The sequence below is a fragment of the Silurus meridionalis genome, chromosome 17 (assembly GCF_014805685.1).
Source record: "Silurus meridionalis isolate SWU-2019-XX chromosome 17, ASM1480568v1, whole genome shotgun sequence".
NCBI classification, from domain to species: Eukaryota; Metazoa; Chordata; class Actinopteri; order Siluriformes; family Siluridae; genus Silurus; species Silurus meridionalis.
Window position 1 is genome coordinate 27,775,753 of NC_060900.1, and position 16,623 is coordinate 27,792,375.

Here is a 16,623-nt window from a genome sequence, read left to right on the forward strand (position 1 = left end):
TCTTCTCATGAGAATAACAGGAGGACAACATGTCCAACTCAATCCTCCAGGTGGCAGATCCTTCGGGTGGTACGTGCCACAGCTGGTATTTGAACCTGAAATCAGTGTAGCATGTCCTTGGCATGTGTTCAGACGTATCCCTTTAAGACCTTAACCTCAAGCCTGCCACTGTTTATTCCCGGTATGACATGACGTGATGACTCGTTTGCCCCCTTCAAGGTGAACCTTCGCTTTCGCCTCTAAATGTCCTTTTCGTCACGTACGCCGAGGAAACAGCGGTGGACCAAATGCAATTCTTTACTGTACTTAAGTAGCTTTTATTACCCTCTAAATTCACTACGTTTCAAAGTCGTACATTTTGTGAAATCAGTCGTTCTTTTTTTATTTATGAGCAGATAAAAAAAGAATTTAACTGGTCAAACACGCAGCAAGTCACCAATCACACGTGGATTTTTTTCCTTTGTAGAAGGTTTCAGGCTCATTTGACATAATTGTGACAAAAATAATAACAGGAACATTATGACCATAATAAACTTTGTACTTTGGAGACTTAAGTACCTTTAAAGCAAATATTTTTGTACTTTTATTCCAGTGACAGTTTAAAAGGAGTCACATTTTATCTCTACTTGAACTCAACAACACGGTACTTCGTCCACCGCTGGTTTACACGCAACCAGACATTTTCATCATTCTGGATACATCTGGTGAGGTTGCAGAGCAGATCTCGTTCCATTCATCCAAAACAAACAGGATATATTCTGTAGAAGATCTTCGTTTACACGGCCGGCCTGTGGAAACCGAGCCAAAGTTATGAGCGAGGAGGGATCAGGGTTTAGTGTCAACATTACCATAACAATTAGTGGCGTGTGAGTCCAGGCAGCAGGTTCGGCTGTTTTGTTGTTAACGAGCTTACGATTGTTTCCATCTCGACAAAAAAAAAAAAACTCCATCCAAGTGCGATTTTTTTTTTTTTTTTGCCCGCTGACAGAAACCAACGTTAGAAACACAATGTTGAGGAAATAACACAAGAAACACAGGTTTGTGTTTTCAATAATCCGATCTGAACGTTAGAGCGGCTGAACACTGGGCTGAGGGTCGATTCCTTTCCTTCATCTGCATTTAAAATGTTCGCTTGATTTCGATCCAACCTCCAACGATTTAAATAGATTTAGAACATCGTGTTCCTACTGGAGCACCATCAAGGAGCACGTGAACAGAGTCGGATACCGAAACAGAGTTTTAGGTACACTGGTGCATCTTCTGGGAAGATGTTCCACTAGATTTTGTGGAGATTCTAAGGTAAGTCAGGTGCTGATTCATGCTCATGTAAATGCACGAGATCTTTCACTCCACCCATGGAAAGCAGGACTTGTGTCTCCTAGTTCAAGTGATCAAAGAATTTCATGCAGCATCCAAAAAAACCTTGTGCCTTGAACAGTTTGTAGAAGAATCACATATGTCTGAAAAATTCACGTGTCTCAATACTTTTGCCATTTGGTGCATCGTTTTCTGCTCTAATGACCAGCAGATGATAAAGTGTCATGTAAATGCAGATGATTGTAATCTCTGCTGTGTTTTTACACCTGGAGATGCCTCAGCGAAATCTGCAAAGCTGAGCCTGGTGTTTAAAACAAAACAAACAAAAAACATTGTTTCTGCAGTCCCCTGTCTCCGTATCATGACGTCTACATGTCTAAAACTGATGCCACGGCTGACAGACGTACAATTTTCATAAAGCTCTCTTTCACTATCTGTAGACAGAGATGACGGGGTTGAAAACTACATCTCAGCACTGATGCACGGCTCGGGGATTGATGGGAACTGGAACGGCATGGCACATTCTCCACATAATCATCACAATTCTTCTCTCATGGCTATTTCGTTTCGATGCAAACTTTCACACAGACCAAAATAAACCCGAAAAAAACAGAAAGGCAAAAAATTCTGCTTATTTGATCCTGAAAAGGTTCCACTTATAGTTTTTCAGGTGATGAGTTACAGTCTGGTGAGACGCTCGGGTTCGAGCGAGCCGAAGAGGGTCATAGCCTTCGTATCGAGTCAAGTCTAGAACTCGTGTAACGTGGATCCTGTGACAGAAGAAACAATAGTCCTCGGCACGGTGAAGCAGAAGGGTCACGAGAGGCCGGCGAGGGAAATCACTTCGAGCTCTCGGATAGCTTCCTCTTCTCTGTTATCCTAGTGTTGGGTGTCATCCTGCAGGAGGCCGGGGGTCAGACCTTCAATTTCACTCTCTCCGTCATCCCTCAAACGAGCAACAGGAACCGAGTGGCTCTGCAGGCCCTGTTTTCAGGAGCTGATTTGTTCATTTGTATGTTTAAATGTTCTTGTTGTCCAGCATTGACTGTGCTCGGGACCATGGTGGACATCGAGTCTCACAATAACTCTATAAGGACATGGACAACTCTTACATGTGATGGAAAATGGCTTTCATTGGTGCTTACAATCGTATCTAATGGGAGCGCAGTAGGTAAGATACAAGACTTCTGATCGAAAGGTCATGGGATCAAATCCCAGCACCACCAAGCTTGAAGAAACGCTCAGAATTAATGTATTGTAAAACTGAGATAAAGTTGCACAGGATAAGACCACCAACGTTAGGACAATGTACTCCTAAAACACAGCTATCCATCTAACGCTTTCATTTAAACAAGTCTGAAAAAGTATTTCCACAACAATCCTCACAATCTCACCAAAATATGCCATTTTTCCACCATATCACTCGCCCTTACATGACACTGATACTCAATTACACCACGGGTCTCTCAGTAGCAGAAATGACATCATTCAACATCATGAAGTCCAGACCCCAGGGGTGTACCAATACACAAAATCTGGTACGTGCCTCGTTTTTAAGTCCGGTTCACTTTCATTTCGGTATGGTTATGTGGAAAAAATGCAAAACATGCGAAAAAAAATTGCTTGTTTTTTTATTTACGTAGTTTATTATTAATAACATTTGCGAACATCAACAGTTTAAAACAATTTTAAATAAAATGCCTGGTTAAAAAAATAAAACAAACATTAAATAAATCAGATTAATGACCAATGAAAGCATTTCACTGCATGTCGTACCCTGTATGTATGTGTATGTGACAAATAAAATTCGATTTTTTTTTTTTTAATGCAATACAGACGCTCCTCCTTTACAAACATTCACGGATACGAACAAACATGTCCTCAAATTAGTTTGGAGTCGAAAACAATTCTAAACGCAGGAGAGCCGTCGCGAGCCGGTCGCCGACCGTAACGAGTCGACATGATGCGCACTGGACATTTTATCATTTTTTTATTACTTAAAGTATTGCATAAAGTATTTAGATTATTCCGATTTGTTTTAGTATATTTGATTGTTTATTTGATAGTATTTATAGCTCTTACATCATTAGGAGATTTGCGTAGTCAATAACGAACACGAACAAATTCATGGTACGAATGATCGTTTAGAACGTAACTCGTTTGTAAGTTGGGGAGCGTCTGTACACTTTTATTATTGATTTAATTGAGTATAGATCCATATTCACAGGTGGAGAGTAAAGATTAATGTAAAGTTACTGTAATTAAGTCGTTTTTTGTGTACTTCTACTTAGTAGTTTTTTAATAAAAATAGTATGTTTTGTTTGAAGTTTTTACTTGACTGCATAAATAAATTAATTAATTAAAAAGGGCAAAAATAAATAAATAAATAAATAAATCGTGCCCCGGAAACTACAGCGCTGACTCATAGGAGGAAGAACAAACACACTAAACTTACGACAGACGGCAGCGATGCGGTGATGCAGACCAGCCGAAAGCGAAATCCAGTCGAATCAAAAGTTGTTTAATGCGTGCGCCTTGCGTCTTGCTAAACTGAATTAAAATAATAGTACTTTTATATATACTGTATATAGAATATTTTATTGCTCTTTTCACCTCTGTCCATAACACTACACAGTGACGCTGCGCTACTTGATCCGTACCGGAAACACGATTTGTACTGCGCATGAACAAAATCGACGACTTCCCGTCATCGCTAACATTTTTACAACAGTCTAGCGATATGAATATTTACTCCATTTAATCAATATGATAAAAAATTGGATTACATTCATTCGATTTGTTCTATTTTTAGATATTTTGTTTTTGCCAGTGTGAAAGAGACTAAACAAAATTGCAGTTCACCACTTAAGTTTGTGAGGAACCTCAGATTGTGACCATGTTTCTCAAGTAAGTCTGGCACCGAAACGGGTCTGTATAAATACGTGTACTGTTACACCCCTACCAGACTATACATTATATCAGACTGCGTCTCCTTTACACTAAACACAATGCAAAACCGGAACTCCAAAGACAAATACCAATGATGATCATCCAAGCGTACATTTTAAATTATAAAAAAAAAAAAAACGAGGACCACCATTTTCCATGAAGAACCCGCAATCAGCTGAAGCCTTTGCCATGATCAAGCAAGAAGGTCCTTATCGCTTCCATCAGCATGTGCCAAGCTTGGGAGCATAACCTTTTCCTGCTGTATGCTGGAGAAGCGAAAAGAAAGAAAGAAAGAAAGAAAGAAAGAAAGAAAGAAAGAAAGAAAGAAAGAAAGAAAGAAAGAAAGAAAGAAAGAAAGAAAGAAAAAAATCCACCTGTCTGCGTTAAAGCAAAACAAAAGATCTCATTAAAGATACAGACAAGGACGGATCCATCTTTCAGCGAGGGAACAGGAATGTAGGGAGAGAGGAAGGCTCGGAAAATTATGGAGCCCTGAGAGAAAAAAAGAAAAAAAAAAAAGAGAGGGAGCAAACCAGCCAGCGACAAGGTGACTAAGAGACGAGAGACGTGCAGAGCGAGCAGAGACAGTAGCTATTGTTCAGTGATCACCACCTCCAGTGCCTCAACATGTCATCTCGACTCAGAGCTGCACTGTCAGGATGAGGCCGTGTTTGATCCCACCATGCAAACTGACAAAAGCGAGACACACCACTGCCATCTTGACTTCCAGTCCTGCAAGAACCTGGAGCACCCTGAGAGATGGCAAATCGTGGGAGGTCCACATGACGAAGACGATGTCCAGTGACCTCGGCATGAACATCAGATTGGACGGAAATAAATGCTGCACCCACACCGGTCCTTTGTGAAAATTTTGGACACCCCCACATTACGGAACAGCGACCAAAATGTGACTCAGCAAAAAGCTCGATGGGGGCTTGGTGTTGGTGGGATTGTGAAGCTGTGACCCTCCGATCAGAAATTTCAACATCTTACCAAGTGAGCTTCTGGAACGAGAAAACATTTCACACTTCAGCCTTGGTGATGCTTGGGATTAAACCCAGGACCTCATACATGCAAAGCAGGAGCTCTAAAACCAAGCCAGGTTTTTTTATTTTTGATTTGCTATTAGATTTTAGAACTTGAAGGAAAAGGTTTGGACCCACCAGCTTTAGGAGAACAATGACAAAACGGTGGCGCTGCCAAGAAACGTTGGTCTCCATAAAAGGCAAGGTTGCGCTTTGTGGTCGCTGCAGTCTAGTGTACGAAGCCGCGTTCTATTTCGGTTGAAGAGATCATATTGTTTCCATGTAATTTAGCGGACAGTGAGGGGCACGCTGCGCTGAGCTCACTCGAGTGCCATCCACTTACGCTTACTTCTGTGTGGTCTAAAGCAAGTGAATTCGCATAATATAGACAAATGTAGTAAAGGGTCAAGATAGCATACGCTCGGTTTTGGGCAGTTTAACCACGACGCTCGGAACGGACGAAGGAAAAGATGGCAAACTCTAGTAGACCTGAACCCGACTTTTCCCCCCCAGACATACCGGTTCATTTAATATGGACAAAAGCTGTGGTGTGGGAAATAGAACATGCTTCTTTTTGAACATCCCATTCCACATTAAATCTCACATTTACATTTATATATTTACGACATTTGGTAGACGCCCTTATCCAGAGCGACTTGCAGTTATCTCAGTTACACCTCAGGGTTGCTCAAGGACCCAGCAGCTTGGTGAGCCTGGGATTCGAACCCATGTCCCGCCAATCAGAAGTTCAACATCTTATCCACTTCTCTTTGTTTTCGCTTCAAAGCAGAGGAAAACATTTGCTGCAAAGTACAGCTTTAAGGAAAAAAATTTTTCAGGAGCTCTAGCAGGTGATTTCCACTCCAACCCATGTAAAGCAGGGCCTCCTAATTCAACGCGACCGGAAAATTCATGTGTCTCGATACTTTATAGAATAATTAGCAATTATATTTGAATGCAATGAATCGCGGCTCAAATTAGCCGATCTTATGAGCAGTTTTACGAACGAACTGGATTGTTCTAGCGGATTACTAGAATATTTCCAAACGATTCCACGCTCATGCCGCATTTAGCCAACGAGCCAAAGTCCGATTTCACAGTCGATATTTTCTCCGCCGTACATTCATAAAGCTGTCGCAATATTTTTGCTCCAAAATCACTATTTCAATCAAACCACCTCTGAATAATTTCGTGATCATTACAGAACAAATTTAAAAAATATATATTTATAATTATATATAACACTTAATAATACCTAACAGTTCTGTAATGACTGAATAATCTGTAGTAATGAATTATTTCACATATTCACAACATGGTAAATATATAGAGTACATTTGTGTACCCCATATCACCCTAATGTTTATAAATTGATAATTTTATATAAAAATAAAATGTAACAAATATACATTTTTATAGTTAAACAATTGTAGTTCATTACATTGCAGGTATTGTTGTGACTTTTTGATTATATACATTTCATATATATATATATATATATATATATATATATATATATATATATATATATATATATATATATATATATAAATTTTTTGGGGGTGGGTTTAATTACAGAGATCTATCGATCTACACACAAATATAAATACACAAATAAAAGCCCTCAACCCCGGAAGCTCCAAACATCCCTATAAACACACACACACACACACACACACACACACACACACACCACCAGCCTGTCTGAAAGAATACTTCCAAAAGGTTGGAGACGGCTGCTCTCACACTCAGTTCTGAAATCTAAAAGCATAATCACACACACACACACACACACACACACACACACACACACACACACACTATTTTTTCCATCTTACTACCTCGATAATATTTCCAGCTGAAGAGAAAAATCACCAGGGATCTCCTGGCAGATCTCATCCATCCTGGGTACTACAGGAGTACGGTTACACAAAGCATCAATACTTCCACAATACTACAGTGTGTTGTGTTACCCCTGTAGACATGCTAATGCGTCTCGACCGGGCGTCTCGCACAAGGAATTCACGTGCGTCCTTTATAACGCAAATAGGCCGTTTAGCTTAGAAGTGCTTAGGAGATGAGATGAGTGTAGGTCTCATTTACATGAGCTTTACGAGAGAATCTACTACACAACGCTGCTGAATCCGATTGGTCGAGGAGAGGGGTGTGTGTGTGTGTGTGTGTGTGTATAAAGAAGATAAATGTTTGTGAACATTAACTAGGAGTCTCCAGTGTCAATGCTTTTTTTTTTTTTTTTTTATAATTATATATAAAACTCCATCCACATTTTACTTCTTTATCTACATCTTTAAAAAAAAAATCCATTTATAAATCAAAACCTGCAAATCGCCGTGGAATAAAAGAAATCCATCACTTCAATATACAATAATCTATGAAAATCATTATGACTTGGACCACCTTGTTGTCTATTATTTTCCCATCCCAAGTGTTTAACTTCTTACTCACGGTATTCAAATCGACACTGCATTCATCTGAAGCGGAGATAAACCTCCTACAGACGGATGCTCGTCCTGCTTTTATCTGCATAAATCAATACTGCAGCCAATAAAGTGAAAAACGGTGCATTGAGGAATCCGAGCACGCGTCGTGATACTATTTTGTCATCGCGGTCAAAAATGACGCTATTGTTACGAGCGTATCATCAACACCGAAACAGGCCTGGGTGATGACATCATCATCATCATCATCATCATCAGGGACGCTCCTCCTTCAATTCAAGAGATATTGGATCATTCCAGTGTTTGGATCATTGGATCACTGGAAACAGAAGGTTCAGGACCAGTTTATTCCCTACAACTATCATTAATTCCATATTATATATACTTATTATATACACTTATATTATATACATATATATACTTATTATATACACATTATATACTATATCTTTATACATCTGAAGACTTTCGGGATATACACTGGGTATAGATTTTGGGGTACTGGAGTGAATACAAAATACACGTGTGTGTGTATGTGTCTGTGTGTGTGTGTGTGTGTGTGTGTGTGTGTGTGTATCTTTTGTACAGCATTTTTAACAATGGACATTGTCCCAAAGCAGCTTCACAATAAATAAAGTTAAAGTTACACAATTTTAATTGACATATTAATGTTTATCTCCAAGCACCAAGAATAAAACTCCCTGAGATGGTCTACGGAGGAAACCATGAGAGGAACCAGACTAAAAAGAGAACCCATCCTCATCTGGGTGGCACAGAACATCTACTATCATCATCACACACAGATTCATTTTTCACATTTTAGATTTTTATATGTTTATATTTTTTAATTGCTTCACAGCCCATCGTGTATTTATTTATTGAACCTACAGTAGATATTCCACTGCACGTTGTTGATGTGACTCCTGTTTGCACTTCTGGTTAATGCCAAACTGCATTTGGTTGCTGTTAAGGCACTATGCTTTGAGAAAGACAGTTCGTGTTGATGCAACACTTTTCTCGCTGCTTTAAACACCGAGGTTCATTTCATCTGCCCTGATATGAGTGTGAGGAATCTGCAAGAACCTGATGGATCAATAGAAAGATCATTGGTGATTATCATAAGCGTCTTCAGGGTGGTGTGTGTGTGTGTGCGTGTTCTCTCAGTTGGTTCTTCATAATGGGACGTTTTAGAATTCTCTCACACACACACTCACACACACACACACACACACACACACACAGAGCACTCCCAAACCTAAAATGCAAGTAAACAGGGATGTGGCGATGATGTTTATTTGTGATTAGAATGCACGTGATGGACAGACAGACAGAATCACCCCTATGAACCCACGGGGTTTGGGGCGAACCTGGGATGGAGGTCCTACACGTAGAAATAATAATAATAAGCAAAAACATACAGGATGACCACGTGACTCGAAGTCGTACAGATGTGATCGAGGTTCGGCCAGGCTGAGGAACCGTGAAGGAACCGTGAAGGAACCGTGGAGAACCCGGTGGGGGTAGGGGGTAAACGCAGCGCGCGTAATTGGGTGCGGGAGCGTCACCGCCGCGTCTAATTAATTAATTAACGGAAAGACGTGCGAAATGGGATGATTTATTTTCTTGCAGGAGGATGAGGATGACGAAGAGGATGACGAGGTGGTGATGGTGGGGGTGAAATCACAAGAAGGGCTGTGCTTCAAACAGCTTTTTTTTTTTTGATACCTTGTGATGAAGGAACGCGCGGATGAAATATTAATGTGTGCGCGCGCGGACCGGGTGGGAGAAAAATAAATAAATATATAAATATATAATTAAATCAGTCATGCAGTGTAATGTGTGTTTGTGCGCGCGCGTGTGTGTGTGTGTGTGTGATGCACACGCCGAAAGCATGCGCGAATTGCAACAAACACACACACACACACACACACACACACAACCCCAGGTTTGATCGCCTCCTTTGTTTGGAACTGAACTGTTACACACGTTTATCATCTCCGGAGCCCGTCCGAGCCACGCGCACGCATGCACGCGCATGCACACACACACGCAAACGCGCGCACATGTGCATATTTTTGTGCGCCACGCAATAAAAACAAATGAGATTAATATTTATTAAAGCGTGCATTCATTTGCTGTGCAACCGGAGCAAAAGCAGCAGCATCAGTGTGTGTGTGTGTGTGTGTGTGTGTGTGTGACGAGCTCGCGTTTCCAAGCTCGCGCTCTCCTACCTGTGTTCAAAGTGCAACAGTTAGATCCACGCAGCAGCTCCTCCTGGGGGGGAAAAAACACCACCACAATCCACGATTCGTCCCGTTTCTGTTCCTTTTCCGCTCCTGAAATATATCTCTCGGTCTTCCTGTGCGCGTGTGGAGGAAAAAAAAGCCCAGCAGGACGCAGGAGAATTAATAAAACACGCACACGCGCGCGCACACAGGCTGCTTCACCGCCCCGGACTGCGCCGCGGATCTCAGAACCCCGAGAAAACCCGAGTCGCTCTCTTCACAAGCGTGGGGTCGCCGGCTGCTGGCCCTTTAAATGGAGCAAACCATCTGCCAAGCGGGGGTGCGCCGTTTTTCTTGTGCGCCGAATGTCGCCGATCGAAGCGTTTTCTTGTAACAAAACACGTCTCGTTTGGCTAGATACCACGTGATATATCGTTCACGTGTCGACTTTATCAGACAATTCGTACAGTCGGGGTATTTTACGGTCTCTCCTATTCTATAATCCACCCTCATTTAAGGGATGGTTTAAGCCCGCCCCTTCGGCTAGTATTTTTCTACCATCCCAGATGTTGGATGGAGAACGATGTATGCTGTGTGTGTGTGTGTGTGTGTGTGTGTGTGTGTGTGTGTGTGTGAAGTCATGCTTGGTGTCATAGACATTACAGTACAGCAATATTCATCTTTCGATTCTCAGGAGATTCTAGCAAATAAGGTTGAGGGCCTCGCTCGAGGGCCAATCAGCGTACGGGCTTGAACTCTTGACCTTCTGAGCACCTTTAATCACTGAGTCATGTGTGCACTTTAAACAAATGTGTCCGTGAAGAGCACAAACACACAATCCCCTGCCGTCAGCAGTCGTGAAAAGAGAAGGGTCAGGAACCTGGGGGTTTGACCCTCACCTTGGTTGAACCCTCTTCGTGATCATGGTGTAACCCCTGCTGGAGGTTCCAGTCGAAGCACAAACGCTCGTATGAAGCGATCTGAGCGAGGCTAAACGGGGTCGTCGAATTATTATGATTATTATTTGCGTCTCGTTGTTTAGGGTTGTATTGTTCTCGCACAAAAAAGAAACCTAAATGTGAGTCTCTCTGCCCTGAAAGTGCTTTCCAGCTTATTTATGATACGAGGATCGACCGGAGTGCATAAAGATGCGCCCTTATGCTGTTTTTCCAGTAATGAACTTTGATGTAATCTACCGGCAAATAGCGGAGCAATCTATTTATTCAAATGGTGCGGCCCAGTAAATGGCTGTTTAGAGAAAATGACACTGTGCAGTAAACAAATGTAAATTCGACTGACATAAAGAGGCAGAGAATCATGATAGAGGATCGCTGCCCACAGCGGGTTTAATCAGAAGTGCTAATAGCTATCAGAATGGGCCTCTCGAATACGCAGCTTCCAGACGGTTGTTCTGGAGAATTGGCGTGAGATTTACGTCCTCGTGCTGCGCTGATTCAGCTGAAAGATGGCACGTCTTAAATTCAGCCCTTTTTTTTTTGGATAGAGCTCTTTACATTATATAATATCAGGAGGAAGCGGTACAGGAATGTGGACGTTCATGGGAAACTGTAAGGCCACAGAAGGCAAAGAAGAGAATCTGGTTCTAAATAGAGCCTGTTTTCTTCACACTGGACCGTTGGGTTATAAAATATTCTTACAGTCGTATACAATTAAGTCGGGTGGTAGCACATGTCTTAAAATGATATCTTAAATATAGGAGTTCTTACTGTAGATACAGATCTGCGCTCAGGTCTGAACTAGTGATGAGGACAGAGATAAGGACCTTGATCCTTGACCTTTTTTCACAGATACGAGGTGGTATCAAAAAAGGTTTGAAGATTCGCTCTGTTTACAGGAAAGTACTTTATTGATCTACGTTTCCACACCTTCAAAATAGTCCTCTTGCCGTGTTCTTCTGGAACGTGTCCTGGAAGTCTTCTTTTCGAAGCGTGTCAAGCTCCTTCTGATATCCGCGAGATCTCTGCAACGTGGTCAAAACGGCGAGCCGGATCTCCATCTACGAGAAGAAGGTGAAGTCTACAGGAGCCAATTCTGGTGAATAGAGTGGGTGTGGAAGTGAGATCGTGCGGTTCGCTCTCCGACGATCATCATGTCCAAGGTCTTCCTGATCTCTCGGCTTCTTCCAGCGAAGTTCTTTCGCTCTTAAAACCTCGAACGACTCGTCACATCCCATTCCACATTCCGAACAGGAGATCTCCAACTCAAAGCCATGGGAAGCATATCCACATGGAGCTGCTTTTGTGAGCACATTGTTATCGTCTGGGTCTCCTAGTCTGAGTGGTTCAGAATTTAAGATTCAAGGGTTTTTTATTTGTCTTAGTTTTTTTTTATACAAAATACAAGTAAAATGTCCTGGAAATTGTGCATTAAATAAGCGGGAGTATAAATATAAACTTGAAAAAAGGTTTAGTTTGGAGGAAAAAGCACGCATGGCCGGAGAAGTCACGTGTCCCAATACTTTTGGCATTTTTTGAATGAAAAAAAGAATGATGCTTATAAATAAATAAATAAATAAATAAATAAATAAATAAATAAATCTGTTCGTTCTGGAAAAAATAAGGAAGTCAAACTACTGTTTGTGTTTTGATACAAATGAGTTTAGTGCGATTTTCCATTACGCTTGTCTTAACGCTGAACATGTGCTCAAATGGTGAATGTGTGTGTGTGTGTGTGTGTGTGTGTGTGTGTGTGTGTGTAGGATGTGGGGCAGCAGCATGACAGCGCTTCACTATGATTAGGGCCCTGCTTTCAAAGAGATAAACCACACACTCCCCTTTTTATCTTCACGGTAGGGTCCCTCCCTCGCACTCCTTCGCTTTTTTTTTCCCTGCCCTTTTCTCATCCTGAACTCTCTGGCAGGCTTCACACAGCAATACCGAACCCCACTCTTTCACTCTTCCACTCTTCCACTCTTTCAACTACCCCCACCCCAACCTCAGCCCCCTCCTGAAGGGCCGTCAGCCACACAGCCTCAAGTGGTTTCAATTACAGATGCACACAATTATAGAGAGAAAGAGAGAAAAAGGAGAAAAGAAATAGAGGATAAGGTAGGAGCTGATGGATGTGCCAAACTCTAAACAGGGGTGGATTAGAGAGCAAAAATGGAGAGGCTTTTTAGAAAGAGAGAACGCTGCTCAGGGTGGTTCTTACCCCCTTACAGGGGGTCACTTTTAAACCGTTGGATGTACAGCACCATGTTATCTGTAACATCATCCAGGATCCATCTTCACATTTAAACTTCTAGTTCTTCATCGTCTATTACGCTACACACACTCGCGCTTACACACTTCACAGATCTTCTACCTCGTATTTATTTATTCCCAAACACGATCTGTATAAAGACTTGAATATGCAACACCTGAATATTTCAATGTGATATATATATATATATATATATATATATATATATATATATATATATACAGTATATATATATATAATTTATTTTAAATGTCAAATCGACCACATCAAAGGATTATTTGAAATAATAAATATTAAAAACATAAAAGAACACATCATGTAATATCAGTGATATTAAAAAAAATTTTTTTTATTAAATTTGATTTTTATAAATCATTCTTCAAAATATCAGAATTAATAAATCCGTGTTTTACTTCAATCTCCTTTTTTTTTTTTTTTTTATAATTTACTTTTACCCTGGACTTCAGTTACATCCGCAGGTGTAAAAGTTGGAGGCACTCGATTGTCCTTTTTGGATTGTGCTTAACATGGGATGGAGTGGAAGATCTCCTGCTAAAGAGCTTCAACCCTATTGAATATAAATAAAATCACCTTATCTACACCAGGACCTGATTTTACTCCAAATCTTCCACAAGCACACTATAAAATCTAGAGGAACATCTCACCCAGAAGGGTTCTTTTGAAATATAATTAGTTGGTGTTGTGGTTCTAATGAGGTGAGGTGGATGAGCAGCTTGTCATAGAGGGACATTGTTCTTCTAGCTTTGTTACAATGGAGGTCAATGAATCTTAAACATTTTGGTAGAACCAAAAGCTAGCAATCTACAAACCGTGGATATGTGTTGGTGTTAGCATGAAAGCTGGTGTTTATGTTAGCCGATCTGTGTGAGTTGTGCAGACTGAAAGACTAAAGCTCTGCTGCATGACTCTCTTCAGCTTGAGATAAAGCAGGGGATTAATCAGAGTTTTCGGGGGCATTGCGGTTAACCAAAAACATGTCGATGAAAGATATTTAAGCTAAAATGCCATTGAAGGTCATGTATTGCATATAAAGATTAATATGCAAGTGGGTGGAAGGTTTTTGCTCCATTCAGGGTAACGAGCTCTTATTAGTTTGCTTGTGTTTGTATTTATGGACCATCAGGACGAATAAAACAAGCTTTTCATCATACGTAACGTCGGCTCCTTCTTATCATATCAGGCCATCGGAGAGTGGGTTGTGATTTATTGGATTTCTGAGATTATTTAATTTCGTCTTGCTTTAAAAGCATTTTTTTTTTTTCCTGAGGAGGTCACTTCACGTCACACACCGTCTCTTCTGAAGGTCGAACCCTGGAAACGGACAGCCAGAGCATGTTTATGAGAGTCTCTCTAAAGCAGCGTTTACAAGCCTCATTGCTACTTTATTCACCTTGAAAAGAAAAAAGACCAATATTTAAGGAGTGCTAGAGCTAGGCCTGTTTTTTTTTTAAGGAGAATGACAAAAAGAGCACAGAGAATGCTGTAATGGAAAGATTCATTCAAATACAATGAAATGAAACAAAATAGTGGAGGACACAGTTCTGAAAACAAGCAATGCTTGTCAGTGCAGAAACAGTGGACATACAGAGAGCAATTGTCCTTGATCAGATGAGCATTTTGATACGTCACACGCCTATATTTCCCGTTAGTGCCTATGGGGCGGGGTCAATGACATCATTATATTATCCAATCATAAAAAAATAAAACATCACATCATCATTTGGTGTAACTCTTAGTAATGATGCGTGTTGGAGAACTTGAGATGAGTTTCTGTGTGGGGTAGACATGCAAATCTCTGTCAGGTTTCACTTTCAGAGAAAATCAATAAATAAACTCAAAATATTTATAGTCTAATCTGATCAAATAATCGAATCTAATCAGATCAAAATTTTGAATCTTTTAAAATCTAACATAATCTATTCAAAATATTTAAAATCTTTCTACGAAATCCTTCTAATCTACATCTACATCTTTCTGCTTAATATATTTCTTAAACTAATCTAATCCAAATCCTTTAATCTAATGTAATTTAATCTAAACTTTTTATATCAAATCTAATCTAAACGTTTCTAATCGAATCTCACCTAATTTTTCTAATCAAGTCTAATTTACATCTTAATGCTAAATATTTCTAATCTAATCCAAAGTTTTGAATCTAAACCTTTCTACCAAATATAATCATAATCTAATTTAATCTAATCTAAATCTTAATCAAATCAAAATCAAAAAATCTGCTAAACATTTTTAATCCAATCTTTCTAAACATTTCTAATCTGATCCTGTACATGTGCTTTCACATTCAAAGTAGATGTCATCATTCACCTGATCACCTGCCACGTGTATGTGACCCTGATTATCCCGTCACGTGTTTGTGACCCTGATCGTCCCCGTTACGTGTACGTGACCTTAATCATCACCTGTATCGTGTATGTGACCCTGATCATGGCCTGTAAAGTGTATGTGACCCCGTCATCCCGTCACGTGTATGCAATCCTGTTCATCCCCTGTCACGTGTATGTGACCCTGATCATTCTCATCACGTGTACATGACCCCGTCATCCCCTGTTACGTGTACGTGACCCTGTCATCCCGTCACGTGTACATGACCCCGCCATCCCCTGTCACGTGTACATGACCCCGCCAGCCCCTGTCACGTGTACATGACCCCGCCATCCCGTCACGTGTACATGACCCCGCCATCCCCTGTCACGTGTACATGGCCCCGCCAGCCCGTCACGTGTACATGACCCTGCCATCCCCTGTCACGTGTACATAACCCCGCCAACCCCTTTCACGTGTACATGACCCCGCCATCCCCTGTCACGTGTACATCACCCTAGCCCTTTCTACATGAACACATTAATTCCATTTCTGAATATTAATTCACTTCAGATGAATTAAAAATAAATAAATAAGTAAAAAGAATATTACAATAATTGAGCCGGTTACACAATCACAGTTTTTTTACCTCACGTGGTTTCGCTCTAATTACACTGATTGGAATCGTTCTCTATGGCACGGTTGTCAGTCTGCACTGGTTCCACTCACTTCCTGCCTGGATAATTAGAGCCTGAGCTGAAGCCTGGATCTGCTCTTTGGCCGCCGGAGCACTTCGGTGCCTCCTGGTGGCTGGTGGAGGGTGTTGATGACGGTGAAGCCGGTGATGTTGATGGTGATGATAGTGATGATGATGATGATGATTGCACCACTGAGCCTTGTATTTCCTTTTTTGTGTTATTTGATTTTCAGATCATTTCTGACCCTTTATGTGGAGTTTTTCGAAAATCGTCATGGTAACTGATTTTCTTCTCATCCCTGGCAACAGTTCGTTTCTGCCTCCTATCGCTCGAGTCTCTAACAAAGCAGAAATGTTTCCTGTTCCTGTTTAATACACTGATTGACTTT

The 16,623-nt window shown here is 40.8% G+C and overlaps 1 protein-coding gene and 1 long non-coding RNA gene across 2 annotated transcripts in view; both read right to left on the reverse strand.

Annotated features, from left to right (window-relative positions):
- plxna3 (plexin A3) overlaps window positions 1-10,371 on the reverse strand; it is a 169,802-nt gene extending 159,431 nt beyond the window's left edge. Inside the window, exon 1 of the mRNA XM_046870918.1 lies at window positions 9,982-10,371. The gene's annotated coding sequence lies outside the window, so the exon portion shown is untranslated. The remainder of the gene's footprint in view (window positions 1-9,981) is intronic.
- Window positions 10,372-13,528: 3,157 nt separating this feature from the next.
- Window positions 13,529-16,298, reverse strand: LOC124400293. The gene is made up of 2 exons (XR_006928350.1): window positions 16,187-16,298; window positions 13,529-14,529 (listed from the first exon to the last, which is right to left on the reverse strand). It is a non-coding gene; the product is annotated as an uncharacterized LOC124400293 (long non-coding RNA).
- Window positions 16,299-16,623: the final 325 nt, after the last annotated feature.